General features: G+C 34.4%; 1 protein-coding gene across 3 annotated transcripts in view; it reads right to left on the bottom strand.

The window, feature by feature from the left end:
• LOC150084399 (cell adhesion molecule Dscam1-like) overlaps nt 1-14,219 on the bottom strand; it is a 395,640-nt gene that overhangs the window by 171,192 nt on the left and 210,229 nt on the right. The window lies entirely within an intron of this gene.

The following is a 14,219-nucleotide window of genomic DNA, read 5'->3' on the forward strand; positions in this document are numbered from 1 at the left end:
ACGAAGAGAAATCTGAGAGTGAGTGGAAGTACCGAAATATACTTGTACGCTTGGAACTGACGTTTCAGCTTCCAGATAACTAACCTTCATCAAGAGAATCGTTAAAACAATAAATTATTCTAAAGTGCAAAACTGAGTGAACTCATAATCCAGACAATACCTTTCAGCGTTAGAAATTCATAAGGTCATTCATATTAAGGACAATATCACTCCAACTCGGTTTTCAAATATCGCTTCTTAAAACACACCTCATCTCATCATCTCTCTTTCGCACACACACCGAAACTTTAAGAATTTATTGCTGCGAAGAATAATAGCATTTTCGCGAGAGCAATCACGACGTAGAAATTTCCTGCAGGTTTATTACGGCTGGAGAGAAAAGATCGGTTTTGTCCCTCATCTGGAATTCATGATCTTACACGAGCAGCTACTCGAAAAGCTGCAAATACCGCTGGAAGACTCATATTTTACAACTTCTCTTTCAGAAGTGTACGAAACTGCGAAATGCCTATTCATAGATTATTCCTTTCATAGATTATACATGATAAGTTTGGAAACATCCTTTTATGAGAGGGATGCTTTTTCCAATGGAGTCCTTTCACGAGACGGTTTATAGACAGCATAAAAATAAACGATTGGAAGTTTTATTAAATATTGATTAAAACTTGGTTGATTGCCTCTACCCTTTTTCCAGAATGACCTTCCAGAGTTTCTGAATAGCAATTCAGAAATAGCAATTCAACTCAAAATGAACTCAAGTCTTCATCCGAGAAAACCGAACAAGTAGAATTTCAAGGTAAGTTCACATTTATGTTAATTAATATTTGTAAAGTAAACTGCAAATATATGAGAATAAAATGACAACCAGATTTTTTTAAATGCTTTCCTTTTTGCTGCTTTCTTCCAAGGATTGAAAATTCTGCTCTTTGATGATTGGACTGAACCATCTGAGATAAACTCACTGGCCAAAAAATTTTATTAAGAAATAATTTGTAGCACAACTATTTTAAAGAACCAATTATGCTAAAGGTCGATGCACGGAAAGCAGAAAAAAAAAGCTGTGATCCATTAGAGAAATGGAAACATCAAACAAGGGTTAAAAGGTTTAAAAAGATTAAGAAAAAATATACAACTTAAGAGGATTAAATTCTGTTTAATAATGGAAATAGGGTATGTAATGGCAAAAAAAAAATCTTATAAAAACTAGAAGAATAAAAAAGTCTGTGGGCTGATTAATACAGAGTAATGTTCCCACAATGCGCGGGCCATTTCCTTTTTTAAGTGAAAATAATTCGATAATTCTCGACTATAAATATTTTCGCTCTCTCTTAATAATATCAGTATCAAGACGTTTTCTTTTTTATACCGTTCAAGAGACCCTGGCCTTCACTATTACTTCAACTAAAAGAGCTCTTAGTTAACAACGAGTTAAGCAATTTTTATGCCCATGAATTGGATCGAAATTTTCTCCCGGAAACTCTGGTTTAAGTGCAAAAAATAGGCAAATAGATAAGTTGGTTTTCGCGTGGCCCTAATATGGCTTATTTATTTATTTATTTTTTTTTTGAAATAACAGTTTGCATTTAAGATGTCTGTCAGCTACAATGTCCACTGGTTCTGTACTTTTCCTCACTTGTTTACAAAACTGATCCGAAAGTGAAAACTGCTGTTAAAGGGATGGAATTCTCTTAGAAACTGTAGTTTACAAGACAACGAATGGCACTTCACTATAGTTGAAGTATTTCTATTTGGATTGACTCCGAAGTGTTTGCTTTCAATCAAGTCTGTCTTCTATCTTTCTATTTCTCTTGTTTGGACGTTCTGCAGTGGAATTTAAACTTTCTTCTCTCTAGATTTCAATGCAGGTTACATTTAGTTATATTTCAAGGCAATAATATTATTAATAAAGTTCTTTCAAGGCAATGAAGACATGGTCTGATGTCCTTTGTACTTTCTACTTGGATGCAAGACAATTCGAACTGCATACTTTGGATAATTGAAGACCTCAGTATATATTTTGAGAACACAAACATTTAAATCTCTGAAAAACAAATCTCTTTAATTTATGGTAATGTTCTACCATCGACTAATACGAACAGCACAAAGCATCCAAGAGATCACCGCAGGATTTGTTAATAATACATGATTTAGTAATTTTTGAAATGGTTTGTGAGGCTAAAAGATAATTGCTTGAACGATAAATTTGCTGAAACTCTAAACTAAAATGAAAAAAAACTCTATTCCCCTGCACTCTGAAATGCTGTTTAAGAATAATTGAATCTTAACTGAATCTGGTGGGGACATACGTCCATATTCTATAAAGAAAAAGCGAGTACTGCAAATTACTTTGATTGCAAGCTAATCTAAATTTAAAACAGACGTTTTGTTCCCTCTTTTGCCGCGTTTAAATACTTCTGTGAATATAAACACCACTAAACACTTGGTAGTTTATGCAAAATAGAAACTGTTTATGAAACAAAGTTATAATCAAAATACTTAAGCGTGCGCGCTATGAAAGGTTAGTTTATCTGTCTAAATAAAATAGCATTTTAATAATTTTTAATAATGTGGAATTAAAATAGAATACTGTACATCCTAAATAGTTTATACTTCTTGTATTCTGTTGGAAATTTTAGCGAATGGACAGAACTACACTAAACTCTGCAATGTATTAGTGGATTCATTGGTTAGCGATGCAACACAAGTATAAAGCGATTCCATCATGGAGTAGTTTCATCGAAATTGCTGCAACGTTGATATCTGGCAATTTTCTCACGAGGGTTCTTGCTCTCCCACACACTACAATCCTGCCATTTCGTTATATGAACAAGTGTTTCGCCCAGGGAAAAGAAGTTGTTTAACATCTTAAGCATTCCATTTTTGTGATCAACGATCTATTACAAATTCCTCGTATATTTACTTCCATTGCTATATCAATTATTCTCTCTGTTTTTAATCCACAGTTAGTATTTTTCTTGGATTTTCTAATAGACACTGTTCAAAAAGAATTATAAAAATCGCAGTTGCTGTAATGGACTAAGTGACTTTGGTCAAACACTCTAGAAGAGACAATCTGTCCACACTTGGCAATAATATTAGACAGATCTCATGAATGTTTCTCATTCTACGGTGAAGTAAAGGGAATACGTTTCAAGGAAAAGGGGTTAAGCACACAAGAAAATTAGTTGTAATAAGCTGAAGTCTGGCTACAAATTATAACTCTCAAACATTTCACTCCCAGTGATACTTTTGAAATTAACACTTATTACGATTAGGGTTAAATGTCCCTACTGACATCAAGTAGGTGTGGATCATAAATTAGTGCCTTTAGGAACAAGTTCGATCATGCATATTAATGCAGATGAACATTTCTCCCTTAAAAAATCAATTTATGGCAACAAAAACCATTACTGTACTTAACAGGCGACATTAATAACATCCATTAGCCTAAAGAGCCTTATTTGCCTAAAAACACCACTCAACGAAGTCATCTGCTATACATTATATTATTTTTGTTTAATAAAATATCACCTGCTCCATTTGTTTCCCTTAAAGAGGTTCAAGTTTTGGGAGTACCGTGGATTTCGCGCATCTCTCAGAACTTCAAAGATATTCTCTGCATAAAATGTAAATTAAACTGTAAGATGTCCTGTGTATCTGATATAATCCAGGTATTATCGAAACCAAGCTTATAAGAGCTCTCGGGCTTTTCTAGTTAGACCTTATAATGCATAAAATTGAACTAGTCCTGGATAATTTATCAAAAGGAACACTTTATTGTTGTTGTTTGATTTTTAGGAGCATTAGCAACTAAGGCCATATTGCTCCAGGATATGCGGTGGTCATTCCTTAACCTTTCCGCATCCTCCGTATTTGGTGGTGACGGGCTCGAACCCCGGTCTAATCAAGAAGCGTGTGCTACGCACTGCTGCTCCTTCCCACCTGGCTACGGAGGCCCAAAAGGAACACTGACAAAGTCTGTAGAAAGAAACCTCATTAACAGTTAAATATTTCCTTTTTATGGACGTTTTACTTCTAGAAAGTTGAATTACAGTAAAACAGAATTCGGTTTCCAGAAGACTGTGCGTAAAAACAGAAAAATGAGAAAGTCAAGAGGGGCAAGGTCAGGGACATAAGGAAACTAAGTCAGAGTGGAGTTCTTTTAAACTAACTGTTGATGAGAGTAAACTGTGTTGGGTTTTCTGAAGTAAGACTTATGTGCATGAATTTAAGAATATCTGTTATGGGTTCAAAATTAAAGAAAGGATAAAAGAACATCAAAACTTTATCTTCACGTTATGTGATATCTTTTATTATTTTTTATCACTCTTTCCTCGCTGGTAGAACAGTAGTTATAATGACCATTCTCCCTACAAAAGGGGTGGAAAAAAGGACTGAGTTGGAATCCTGTCAAAATTCCTTTTATTTATTTTTTCTCCCAGAAAGTCCGGTGTTTTGTTCAACAAAATCAGTAAACTGACTAGGAACTGTAAGATGTAAAATCTTACATGTTAATATTTAAAAATGAGTGAGATTTATTTAAAATAAAGCTTAGGAAATAGCAAAACAGAACAGTAAACATTTCCAGTCACTAATATTATTCTAGGTCACTCACAAAGAATTAAAAATTAGACAAGGTTGAATTAGAGAAGGGAGCGGTAAGCTATTGGCAATTAGGGGACATTTCAGTTCCCACCATGACAGCCACTATTGGCGAGCAGGTCCGAATAACTATGGAAAGGGCTATAGTCTGAACATTGTGGGACATCCCTTTGTCGGCCAGGTAGTAAATACGGTCAAATTGCTCCGGATAGCAATCTATTTGCGTCTGACTGTCGGCGATGGCAAGGTTGTTAGAGCATGTAAAATAAATCTGCTAAGTTTGACAAGGGGTGGCGAAGGTGACGGCGAACTTCAAAGCAGCGGATTGCCTGGGAAAAATTTGGAAATTTTTTAAAATGAGCTCTGAATATACAGCTTGAGAAATTTTAAAGGACAAATAGGCAATGATGAAAATAAGACAAAATGAGAAGATTGGGTAAACTAAAAAAAAAAAAGGCAGGCCCGACATAAGGAGGTGGTACGTGATTGAGATGACAAAAATGAGTGAACGGGGAGAGAAAGGAGACACACACAGTTGAGATTTCGTTGGTGTTTTTGTGAAGATGAGTTAGGAAAGTGACACAGTTGTTTTGTCGGTGTTTGTGGAAATGGGTTAAAAAGAACACGGAGTTGGGCTTTTGTTAGTGGTTTGTGGAGATGAGTTAGGAAAGACAGACGTGAGTTTTTGACAGTGTTAGTGGGAAAATTGAGTAATAAGTTGTGTAGGGTTATATAAATCCTATCCTGTCCTGCCAGCCAGTTGAGAATGTTCTGACAAGGTTAAGATGAAGTAGTAAGATAAGTTTAAGTACAGTCAGTGGGTTAAGAAGGGTTAGATGAGTTTCATAATAAAAGAGAACAGTCGAGTAGTTGGTCATGGAAGAAATATAGTAGAGAGAAATAGCCTAGTCCGTCATCGGAAGGAAGTGAAAGTGGCCAGAGTGAAAATAAGTGAAAGAAGCAGCCTTGTGAAGCTGAAAGTAGAAGCCTTGGTAAGGAGAAAATAAGCCTAGTCCGTAATCGGAAGGTAGTGAAAGTGGCCAGCATGCAAATAAGTGTTGTGTACGGAGAGAAATAACCCTAGTCGACCATTTGAAGGCAGTGATAAAGGCAAGGCGCAGATAAGTGAGCTGAGAAGATAAAAGTTGTAATTCCTAGTCCGCCAGAATAGCTGAACCGAAGGTTAAGTAGCAGTATCGAAGACGAGCCCATAAATTTCCTAAAAGACACAATGATGCCCTATCCAGACGTAGACTGCAGCCCATGGAGAAACTTGAAGTTCTGAGATGAATGCAGTTGGTAAACGATGATGCCATTCCCAGACAAGGAGCTGAAGGCCCCAAAACGGAGAAATCCGATTCGTAAAATTAAGTAAGTGACTAGTTATATAGTATTCTCCCTCACAAATAAAGGACTGCTGGAACTCTAATATCAGATTAGTATAATGTTTAGAAAGATGTTAAGGGAAGGATATACGAAGATATAAATATATACATAAATATAGAGATAAGTCAGATGATAGTTTTGGGTTTTGATTAATGTATAATTAGACATATGTAGAAAGGAAAAGGAGAGAAATTTGATATTTGTTATTGTTTAACATAAAGGTATGATATATTTTGGAAGGCAAGGGTAGAGAATACAGAGAAAGAAATAGCCTTATGAATGTAGCTAACCCTTGGGACCAGCATTAGTCCAGAAATTAATGTCAAATGTACTATCTGTCTTGATTAAAGAAAGTTGTGAAGTTATATTCCCCAAGACAAAATGGGGCACTAATTAAATTAGAAATTAAGAGTGAAATTCCTAAATCAATTTATAAGGTAAGAATAAGATTTACATAAGAGAAAGAGTGTGAACTAAACCTCTTAAGTAATTATTGTTCATGTGTGGAGAAGGAAGAAACTAAAATAAGTTTATGTAATGATATTGACTGAGTTGTATTGAAGTGGATAACCTTGTTTAGAGTAAAACCACTGTATTTAATTGTCATATATAACTGATAATACATAGGCAAATTTGAGAAATAATAATATGTGCTTGAGAGTTGATAATTTTTTGTATTGTGTATATAAGTGTAAATAAAATGTTATGTTATATATTAATGTGTGTGTGTTGTTTGTCATTCTTGAACACTCAGCCTGTCCGAGGGGAATTATAAATAATTAAGAAGTTCCCTCGAATTTGGAATTCTCCTGTAAAGTAAAGTCAAATATGTAAGTGGGGAAATTAAAATAAGATGGATAAACATTATGAGGGAACAATTAAAATAAACAAATAAATAATATAAAATACACAAAAAATTATAAAAAATATAAAATATCATCTCTTCAAATTCCATCCCCCACAGAACGCATGCAACTTCTTTAATATGAGAGTTTTTTTTTTTTTTTTTTAACTGAACTACTCTAAATTTTTATTTCAATATTTTTAGAATTTCGAAAAACAGCATGACATTTTGAATTTCTTACATTTTTTGACATTGTGTTTTCAATAATTCAATGAGGTTTTTCTTATTTTATCGAGAAAACTAATGCTATGGGGCGTCTCTGTATTGCCTGTAAATTCTATAGTCAGTCTGCCTGTTTTGCTGGATGAAAAACCACCTCAGGTTTTTTTTTTTAAGATGCTTTTAACACCGACTAACTCGGTCACTGTTCGGTGGGAAAAAAAGGTTACGTCCAGCCATTCAAAATTGGGTTCATTTGTTAATAACAAAGTATCAATTATTCCGATTCATCGCACCAAGTATAAAAAGACGCTCCATTCTCCCACTGCTGCAGGTGAATTACCATTTTCATTTCAATCGGATACGGCTTATGGACCTGCATAAAAGAGAACAGTGAAATCTGTCAATTGCCACATTTGCGCGTGACACGAGAATAAACCACCATTCCACTGGCGGCTTATTGTGGCCCACGGCGTATTCAGCGAGTTAATGCGCACAACCGAGACCAGCTTACAAAGTATTGGAGTACCTACAGAAATTTGTAACACAAAAGAAAGAATAGACGAGGGGGAGAAACAAGCAGTAGGGTTTTAGAAGAGTAACTGACAGCCAGCGAAACTGCAACAGGGATTAGTGACACTTGCATTCCTTGCCGGAAACAATTAAGAACACGTGGTGTGCTGAAATGGGCTCAATAGCACTGCCAGCACACGACCAATTGACGGCCGTTTTGTTGTATAACGACCAAAAACACTGCTGCTACAGAGGGATTCAAGAGAATGCGGTGTGAACATTTTTATGGCCAGTAAAAGGGGTGTTATTAACTCCAAAACAAGAGCCGTCGAAACAACTTCTAAGATAGTACAAAAAAATGGGATCTGTTTTAATTCCTCGGTTTATGTATGCTCCTGTTGCGGAAAAAAAACTTAAACCAAAAAACAAAACGCAAAATACCTCGTGAAAATATTGTCATTCAAAACCTCATCGGACTAGAGCACTATGTTGTTGAGAGTACCAGACAGCAGCATTGCAATAAAAGTAGGCGGGAGCAGCGACAAAACAGTTGGGGGCGTTTTTGACAAAATACGAAGAATCAATGTCAGAAAATGGTCAGGAATAAGCGAGATCAGTGTTTATAAATGAAGAAGATTGTTGAAAATCAGATAGTATTATTGTTTAAAAAAAAATCAGACGAAATATGAGTTTCATTGAAAAAAAAAAATCAGACGAAATATGAGGGTATCATTGTTTAAAAAAAAGCAGACAGGTTTATTGTTTAACATTCAGCCAGAATAATTATTGTCTGAATTATTATTGAACCAAACAGGCTCATTTTTTAAAAATCAGATAGGATCACTGTTGAAAAATAAAACAGGATAATTGTTTAAGAAAATCAGACAAAATCAGAGAAGATCATTGTTTAAAAATTAGAAAGCATCACTGCTTAAAAATTAGACAGGATTACTGTTTAAAAATCAGAGAAGAGAACTGTTTGAAATCAGAAAGGATCATTGTTTAAAAAATTGGACAGGATCGTTGTTTAAAAATTAGACAGGATTATCGTTTAAAAAAGTGGACAGGATCGTTGTTTAAAAATTAGACAGGATCATTGTTTAAAAAATGGACAGGATCGTTGTTTAAAAATTAGACAGGATCATTGTTTAAAAATTGGACAGGATCATTGTTTATTAAAAAAAAAAACAAGAAAATTCACAGAGGATTACTCTTTAAAAAAAATCTTAAATCATTGTTTAAAGAATTCAGACAAATCAGAGAGAATTATAGTTTAAAATCAGGGGAATAACTGTTTAAAATCAGAAAGGATAACTGATTAAAAAATCAGACAACTCGCTACTGTTTAAGATATCTGACAAAATCAGAAAAGATCATTATTTAAAAAAAAATCAAAGAATCAGAGAAGATAAGAGGATCCTTATTTAAAACTCAGATCCTTGTTTAATCATCAGTGAATCATATGAGTTTAACAGAATAGGTAGAGGCATTACTAACGAAATAGACAGGGGGGCTATTGCTGAACAAAATAAAAAGGCTGATTACACAGACAAAAACGTGATTATTATGTATCAGAGACTATTGTATAAAAACGATACTAATCATAATATGAAACAAAAAGAGCAATGCAACAATTAGAATAATCCTTGGCAAGGTGCGTTTCTACCAATTGAATAACAAAATGCTCTCTATATTCAAATTAAAATTAAATTATAAAAAGTTAAACAAATTTAAAGTGACACTCGCCTCCGGCAGTGCAAACACACGTCTTCCCGCCCAAGGCGCCTCACCCTCAACCTCCATCTACAATTAAGAATAGGCATATTTATTGTTTAAAACAGTTCAATTTATTATTTAACCATTGGCCAATTCACTGTTTAAAACACAGGCAAGTTCATTGTTAGAAAAAAAAAAAAAAATAGGCAGTTTTACCGGCAGGCTCATTGTTAGAAAAAAAAAAAAAAATAGGCAGGGTTAAAAACACAAGCAGGTTAATTGTTAAAAAAAAAAAAAAAAATAGGCAGGACATTACTGAACCGAAGATAAATTGAAAGGAGCAATGATTTAAATTTGAACTGAACAAATTATTTTGTTAGAATCTTTTTTTTTTTTTTTATATTATACTGAAATTCAATATATTTGAATTTTAAATTAAATAGAAATTCAAAAACTAGCATAATGTTCTAAGAGAATGGCTTATATATATATATATATATATATATATATATATATATATATATATATATATATATCTGATAACATAGCCATATTTATTTATTTTTATTACTTTTGCCTAACTTTTACCTCACATAATATATATATATATATATATATATAATACATTTTTATTAGCCAATTACGATACACATATATCGTAATTAGCTTATTTAGATTTAACAACATGAAAGTGCATATGAATATTAGGTTTTTGAGTTGCTTTTAACGAGAATATTTCTTTTTGTAGATTGTCTATTCCATCATAAAGAGTTTCCTAAAGTCTCTGGGATGCTGTAAGTTGATTAAAGAGCAAAAGTTGACCTCCGTAGAATTGCTAAAATTTGAAATTTTCTCGTAGAAAGAAATAATGAGAAAACCGCGCGGAGCTTGAAGGAAGACTTCAGGCTCCGTGTTTCATATTATGGGTAGGTTAGGGAGAGAGAGATTATAACTGTGCAGAAACTTAGAGAACCACGAAATCAAATAATGGAGAAGCAGACGAGGATCAATTTCCATCATCATGGGAATCGATTGGCGACGGAAAGACAAGCGGGAGGATACCGACTAGCAATAAACAAAGGTCGAATAAGAGGAGAGAGCTGGTGGATCTGTCAAGATTGTTGATTACAGCAGCTCTGCACGGAATTTTCAGACAGAATTTGGAAAATCAAAGACTGCAAATTGACATACCTCGCGAGACCCGTTAGTTGCACATTGGATACCAGCCTAATATAAAACTTCTCCTATTTTCTCTGTGATATACACTCAAGGCATCGCTAAGAAAAGCGATCTTACTTCGTTAGGGTCAAGGAACTGTTTTCTTCAGGGCCAGAGTGCTTTGCGAACTAACTACAAAACTGAATCAGCTCCAGGATTCGATTGAAGAAATTTAACTGTAGTTCGCGTTATTTGTAATACGTATTACGACTGAACCATGACAACGGCCGCAGATTCATAACAACCATACAGCAGAGACGTATTTCGACTGATATTGAAAGAAGTCTCCATGCTCGATGAATGGACTGGCTGAATTCTCCTGTCTGTCTAGATTATTCCACTATTTTAGTAGGAATAGGGTCATAATCGTAAATCCTGGGTGCTAGATAAGCTGCGTTGTTCAGATTAACAGAGCAGCTTACATGATGATAAAGTCAGTGTATTGCGTCTCTGAATTGTGTAGCCCAAAGATCGGTTTGTGTGTCTGTTTGATGAGTAAATAACTACGTGTTCTGAGAGTAACTCTTACTAATTTGGTGCCGATGAGAAACCATAGAAAAAGGTCCTCTCATAAAGGTGTTGTTAATTATTACTGGTATTGAGATCGAATCCTCCAGCTGCAATCACAACAATAATCCTTCTGGACAGTGATTGTATTAAGTGTGCACAAGTATTGCTGATTTTTGATTTAGAAGTTTTTACTGGATATTTTTGTAGTCCTGTTTTTTAGAAACTAAATTAATTAGAAGGCCTTTATTTATGACTTCATCGGTTCAGACCTCATCTTTCGACAGAGCGAAGAAATAAAATCTGAGATGGCGCCTCCATAACTCGCGCTAAGAAGGATTGATCGGCAAAGGCAATCACCTAATCCCATCAGTTAGTAACGCCTGGCCTGATTACGCAATGAAACCCAAGAAATTAAATTTACTACTTCAAATATCACCTGTGTAATAACCAAAGGGTCATTATGGTTGATTATCAGGAATGGGAAAATTAGTAAAAATTGAATTTACGATCGACGCGACAAGACTCGCTTTGACAGCAGCCGTGACTTTAAGAGCACAATTAATCATCGCTCTAACACGATCGGGAAATGCCCATTTATAAGGATTTGCCCCGGAGCGACACGAAAATGCTGGAAGGAATGCGCTCTCTGATACTCCGCATCAAATACCAGAGATGGGTGCACTCCATTTGCAATTTAAGATGTAAGGATTTGGCCTCATTAATATTTAACTACACCGCATGCGCAGAAATGCACTTTAGAAAGACATCAATAAAAATTGCTTGGGTACAAAACGTGTCTTAAATTCCGTACTAGAAATTACTCCCTAGCTTTTGGCCAGGCTCTGTATGCATTGTTTACTTTATTACGTCGACCTATTTAGACATTATGGAATTTATAACGCGCTTAAAACGCATTGCTTTCGAAGAGGAAAACACCCACGTCGGTCTAAATGTAGGTCAACAACAACATGACACATTTGGAGTCTTTTCAACATTTTATGGTACGTTGTTGTAACAAGTTCATCGTGTCTGTCAACAAGTGGGTAAACAATGCCTGTTTATTGCAACATGGACGTTTAATCATTTATAATGAGCACTGCAACTGTTTAATTTATAGTATGCTGCCTTTTAGCGACAAGCCGCTTAATTAATGGTATTTAAGGTTAATTTAGCATAGTTGAAAAGCATTTCTTTGCATCCTGACGGATACTAAAATAAAGAAATTATTTCCCTTCAAGCCGAGATAACTAGAAGTATGATGAATGATGTAAACTGCTTTTCAACTTGTGACAGCCACATTCCTGATTGCTATGACAACACTATAATTATTACTCGTAGTTATACATGGAATTATAGAGCAGCTTTTGTACACCAATAGCGAGGTGTTTAATGCATTAGACGTGGAATACGTAACAGGAAAATTCAAATGATACTGCAGATGAGCTACGTGAATAGTTGTGAAATGTCGACAACAGGGGGAGCTGTCGTAGTACAGCACTTCGCAGTCTGAGGGTTACGTTTTTGTATCATTCTCAAAACGGAATATATGTATAAAATGTATTTTAATGTTTTATGATCGTAATACAATTATATCCTGAAGATAATTACTTCTATTTATCTTTTTAATTTTAAAATTTAGAAGGAAACCAATGCATAAATAAAATTAAAATAAATTAGGCTCAGTTCTTTAAAGTATTGTGAATTTGCCGAATAAGTTATTTTATGAATTGGTGCCCTAAATAAAAATTTAGTTTCTTATACGAATCTTCACTTATGTTTCCTTCTAATGTGGTAATCCATTAAATATACCAATCTTACTTTTAGTAAAAGGAGGTTACACTAACTACTTTTCTCGGCATTCAAATTATCTGTTGTAAAAGCAGTAAGATGAGGAGGAAATGAGAAGTGATTTAAGATGAAATTGTCTAGATGTTGTTAACACTTCTTCACATCGGCTTATTCGGGATTGTTAAGATCTTCAGCAGAGAGAGACCTTAAGCTTAAATTAATGTTCAGAGGATATAGAGGGAATTTAGTGAACAATCGAATGGTAATAATAAGATGCAACATTTGCTAGTTGTTGGTACTGTTCCGAGCACCATCTGTTCTAGCATCGCATCTTGTCTTCTTTTAATTTCACCTCAGCTTATTTCCTCTCAAAGGTTAATGCCGGCCTCTGATTAGGACCACGCTAGTTTCCGCCGTTTTGTTCGTCGGTAAAGAGATAATTGGCCGGAATTAAGAGAGGGAGATATCCAATGGCAGGTCCTTTGAAATTAGACCACTCTTAACAGGCTACAAAACTAAGAATATTCGGGATTTTATTTATTTTTTTATTACTTCGACGCCGCTTTTAGCACACAAAAATGGGAGTAAAATTAATTCACTACTTCAATTCACTTTAAAGTATGAATTAAAGGGTGTTACTTTGTAATAGGCAAATGAGGTTAGAAATTTTAAAAAGCAGAACAGCGCCAATCTTAGTGATAATATCGTGGCTGGAGAGATCGATTTTTGTTCTATTATGGCCAAATATATATATTTAAATATTATTAATAAAATATATGTAAATAACATATTTAAATATTTAAAAAATAATTACTTTTATTTAAATAAATTTATCAAAATATTAATTTTATAAATACACCAATTCTTTATTCTATGAAATAAATTTATCAGAAGGAAGTAAAATACAGCTTAGTGTAAAGTGGCAAATACGTCCTCCACTACGTTATATTCTAATTTTTTGAACGTGAAGAAGAAAGGATGTTAAAAAAAAAAAAAAAATGTGGATTTATGGAGGGTCGCCATCACTTTTTCTCTCCTTAAAAAAAAAAAAAAAAAAAAACGCACGCTGACTTACTTTTCTTTAACATCTCCTAAAATGCTTTCTATCCTGTCAATCTGTTTAGATCCCATAATATTAATTCAACAAATCGCTAAGGTTGGGATGAAATGTGATCCGCCAAAACATCCCATCACATCAGTGTCTCCTATCACGTTTTCCACCATTCCTCAAACTTCGGATTTCTTTTTCTGACCTTTTTTTTCCCCCATATACTCGCCGTCATAATTCCCTCATGGGCGATCTAAGCGGCAAGCAATGGATACAGGACGAGATACTGCAACTAAACCCACTCCAAGATTACCACGTTCTATCGACTTTTATCTATTATGGATGATCTTAGCTATGATACCAGGATCATTAGTT

Source organism: Mastigoproctus giganteus, chromosome 6 (assembly GCF_048544385.1).
Source record: "Mastigoproctus giganteus isolate SK-2022 chromosome 6, ASM4854438v1, whole genome shotgun sequence".
NCBI lineage: Eukaryota > Metazoa > Arthropoda > Arachnida > Uropygi > Thelyphonidae > Mastigoproctus > Mastigoproctus giganteus.